This window comes from Triticum aestivum, chromosome 6D (assembly GCF_018294505.1).
Source record: "Triticum aestivum cultivar Chinese Spring chromosome 6D, IWGSC CS RefSeq v2.1, whole genome shotgun sequence".
NCBI lineage: Eukaryota > Viridiplantae > Streptophyta > Magnoliopsida > Poales > Poaceae > Triticum > Triticum aestivum.
This window is the reverse complement of record NC_057811.1, coordinates 380040915-380045852: the sequence shown is the minus strand read 5'-3', so window position 1 is coordinate 380045852 and position 4938 is coordinate 380040915.

The following is a 4938-nucleotide window of genomic DNA, read 5'->3' as shown; positions in this document are numbered from 1 at the left end:
GGTCCTTGAGTTGCTTAGGATTTATCGAGGATTTGTCAAAATGCAATAAAACATGATATGCAATGATGATCTATGTATAACATACCAAATTGAAAATTTGGGATGTTACAAACCTACCCCCCTTAAGATGAATCTCGCCCTCGAGATTCGGGTTGGCTAGAAAACAGGTGGGAGTGGTCTTTCCGTAGATCTTCCTCTCGCTCCCAGGTGGCTTCATCTTCTGTGTGGTGACTCCACTGAACTTTGCAAAACTTGATAACCTTGCTGCGGGTAACTCGGCTGGCATACTCGAGAATCTTAACTGGCTTCTCCTCATAAGTCAAATCACTTTCCAACTGAATCGCTTCCAGTGGCACAGTATCTCTCAGTGGTATCTCAGCCATCTCCGCGTGGCACTTCTTCAACTGCGAAACGTGAAATACATCATGTACTCCAGACAATCCTTCGGGCAATTCCAACTTGTAGGCAACTTCTCCCATACGTTCCAACACTCTGTATGGTCCGATAAAACGGGGCGCTAACTTTCCCTTAACTCCAAAGCGCTTCACTCCTCGAAGTGGTGATACTCGAAGATACACTCTGTCTCCGACTTCGTGAACGGTCTCCTTTCATTTAGAATCGGCATAACTCTTCTGCCTGGACTGGGCTACCTTGAGCCTATCGCGAATCAACCTTACTTTCTGTTCAGACTCCTTAACCAAATCTGGTCCAAACAACTGACGGTCTCCAACTTCGTCTCATAACAACGGTGTTCTACACCTCCTTCCGTACAAGGCTTCGAAAGGGGCCATCTTCAAACTGGTTTGATAACTGTTGTTATACGAAAACTCCGCATATGGCAAATTGTCGTCCCAACTAGATCCATAATCTAGTGCACATGCTCTCAACATGTCCTCCAAAATCTGGTTGACCCTTTCGGTCTGTCCATCTGTCTGTGGGTGGAAAGCTGTACTAAATTCCAGCCTGGTTCCCAATGTTTCATGTAACTGCTTCCAAAACTTCGAGGTAAATTGGGTTCCTCTGTCTGATACAATGGTCCTCGGAACTCCATGCAAACATACGATCCTGGTCATGTATATCTTTGTCAACTTAGCACTGGTGTAAGTGGTCTTCACTGGAATGAAATGAGCCACTTTCGTCAAACGGTCGACTACAACCCATATCGAGTCATAGCCTGAACGAGTCCTGGGTAATCCTGTGATAAAATCCATGCCTATTTTATCCCACTTCCATTCGGGTATCGGCAATGGTTGCAGCAATCCTGCTGGCTTCTAATGCTCTGCCTTCACTCTCTGACATACATCACAAACTGCTACATACTCCGCAATATCCTTCTTCATTCCGGTCCACCAGAAAGTATTCTTCAAATCCAAATACATCTTGGTATTCCCTGGGTGATTCGAGTATGGTGAATCATGGGCTTCTTGCAAAATCAGCTTCCTGATCTCCGGATCATTTGGCACATATACGCGGTCCTCGAACCATAAGGTATCGTGCTCATCCTCACGAAATCCCTTGGCTTTTCCTTTGCTCATCTTCTCCTTTATCTCTTCAATCTCCTTGTCTGTCTTCTGAGCTTCTTTGATCCTTTCCATCAAGGTAGACTGAATCTCCAATGTCGCTATATAGCCTCTTGGGACTATCTCCAAACATAGCTCGCGAAGGTCCTCGGCTAACTCCTGAGGTAACTCTCCTGTCATGAGGGTGTTGACATGACTCTTGCGGCTCAACGCGTCTGCTACTACGTTAGCCTTTCCTGGGTGATAATGCAATCTCATATCATAATCTTTAATGAGCTCCAACCATCTCCTCTGTCTGAGATTTAACTCCTTCTGCGTGAAAATATACTTCAAACTCTTGTGATCCGTGTACACCTCACAATGGTTTCCAATGAGAAAATGTCTCCATGTTTTCAATGCATGCACCACGGCTGCTAATTCCAAATCATGCGTAGCATAATTCTTCTCATGGGGTTTAAGTTTTCGTGAAGCATACGACACAACTCTTCCTTCCTGCATAAGCACTGCTCCAAGTCCTCGACGAGAAGCGTCGCAATAAACTTCATAATCCTTGCGTTGATCGGGTAGAATCAACACTGGTGATGTAACCAATCGTTTCTTCAGCTCTTGGAAACTAGCTTCACATTCCTCAGTCCAATTGAATTTGGTGTCCTTCTTCAATAGCTCAGTCATGGGCTTAGCAATCTTTGAGAAATTCTCGATAAATCTCCGGTAGTATCCTGCAAGTCCAAGAAAACTCCGGATTTCTCCAACTGTCGTGGGTGATTCCCAACTTGTCACTATGTCAACCTTGGCAGGGTCTACTGCTATTCCTTCTCCAGAAATAACATGTCCAAGGAATCCAACTTCCTTCAACCAAAACTCACATTTGCTGAACTTGGCATATAATTGATGTTCTCTGAGCTTCTCAAGTACCAATCGTAAATGCTTCTCATGCTCTTCTTCATCCCTGGAAAAGATTAAAATATCATCAATGAACACCACGACGAACTTATCCAAAAACTCCATAAACACTTTGTTCATCAGGTTCATGAAATAGGCAGGTGCGTTAGTCAGACCAAATGACATAACGGTATACTCATACAATCCATATCTGGTGGTAAATGCCGTCTTGGGTATATCCTGCTCTCGAATCTTTAACTGATGGTACCCTGATCGTAGATCGATCTTGGAAAATACTTTAGCTCCTTGTAAGCGGTCAAACAAATCATTGATCATCGGAAGTGGGTACTTGTTTTTGATGGTCACTTCATTCAAACCTCGGTAATCAACAACCATCCTTAGTGATCCATCTTTCTTCTCCACTAGAAGTACTGGGGATCCCCAAGGTGACGAACTTGGGCGAATATAGCCTTTATCCAGTAACTCCTTGATCTGCTTCTTAATCTCCTCCAAATCCTTTGCGGGCATCCTGTACGGTCTCTTAGATATTGGCCCTGTGCCTGGCAAAAGTTCAATCAAAAACTCAATGTATCTATCTGGTGGCATGCCTGGCAACTCTTCTGGAAATACATCCGGATAATCCTTCACCACTGGTACTTCCTCCTGTACAACTCCTGATAAGGAATTCACTTGAGTCCTCTTCGGCATATGCCGGGATACATACTTGATCCTTTTTCCTTCCGGGGTGGTAAGCAAAATCGTCTTGCTGGCACAATCGATGTTTCCTCCATACAACGATAGCCAATCCATTCCCAGAATCACATCCAAACCTTGTGATTCCAAAACAATGAGGTCTGAGGGGAAAACATGCCTACCAATGGCCAGTGGTATCTGAAAACATCCTTGGGTGGCCATATACTCTGCTCCTGGCGAGGTTACTAACATAGGGGTTTTGAGAACTTGGGTGGACATCTTAAACTTGTTTACGAATCCCCTTGATATGTATGAATGCGATGCACCAGTATCGAAAAGAACAGTTGCAGTAAATGACTTAACCAAAAACTTACCTATTACTGCATCAGGCTGAGCTTCAACCTCCTCCACGCTCACGTGGTTCACATGTCCTTTGTTGAACGGGTTCGGCTTCTTCCCAGAGCTTCCATTGCCATTTCCATTTTGGGCTTCGGGACAATTAGTAGCATAATGTCCCGTCTTCTGGCACTTGAAACAAGTAATGTGACTTAGATCTCTCTTGGTTGGGGTAGATGGGTTGGTGCGGTTCTGTCCGTTTCCTCCTCCATTCCCATTACCATTCTTGGAGCCATTATGGGTGTGCGAACTACCTCCTCCATGGGTATGCTGAAACTGTCCTCCCGGCTTCAGGGTAAATCGTGGCTTCTGCTGGGCTCCAGAATTGTACTTCCCTTGTCCATACTTCCTCTTGCGATTTCAATCTGCTGTTGCTTCCCTTCAATCATGAGAGCTCTATCTACCAGCTCCTGGTAGTTGTTGAAGGTTGCTACCATCAACTGCATACTCAGTTCATCATTCAGTCCTTCCAAGAATTTCTCTTGCTTGGCAGCGTCTGTAGCAACGTCATCTGGTGCATAACGTGCTAACTTACTGAATTCCTCCACATACTGGCCTACGGTGCGTCCTCCTTGGCGTAGGTTACGGAACTCACGCTTCTTCATAGCCATAGCTCCTGCTGAAACATGAGCTGTACGGAAAGCTTGCTGAAACTGGTCCCATGTGACAGTGTCAATAGGGTGCGTGGCTGTATAATTCTCCCACCATGATGCTGCGGGTCCATCAAGCTGATGTGCGGCAAAACGCACTCTTTCCGCATCTGTGCATCCTGCAGTGGTCAACTCCCTTCCAACTTTGCGGAGCCAATCATCTGCTACAATCGGCTCGGTGCTACTGGAAAACACCGGCGGGTTTAGCCTTAAGAAACGGGCTAAGTGATCAACAGGTGGTGGTGGCGGTGGGTTGTTGTTGTTGTTGTTGCCTTGGTTCTGCACTAACACTTGCATCAGGGCATTCTGTTGCTGAATCAACTGGGTGATCTCTGGCGGGAAAACAAATCCGGTGTCGCGTCTCGGAGGCATCTGATAGGTTTAGAAAATATGAGAGTTAAGAATAGAATGAGGTCTAGAGAGGAAACACTACCCATATGCTCATGAGACAAATTCAATCAATATCACTCAATCAATTCAAACAAGGCAAAACAATCGATCTAACTAGTGTTACAAAGTGCTTGAACTATACTATTAAATGGGGGAAAACTACTACTGATATGGTGGTCTACTAGAAATTCTGATCCGTTGAAGACTCCATGATGTCTGCTCCAGCTTCATCAATCCAGTCGTCTTCACTTGGTTCCGAGTTGGTGTCGTCGATGATGATGTAGTTATCCAGACAAGTGCATTAGTCGACTTCTGCTTTTGGCACTGGATTTCCCACGAATGCTCCAATCTTCTTCTCCAGGTCGTCAATCTTCCCTACTAGTGCGTTGATTTCCTCCAAATAATCT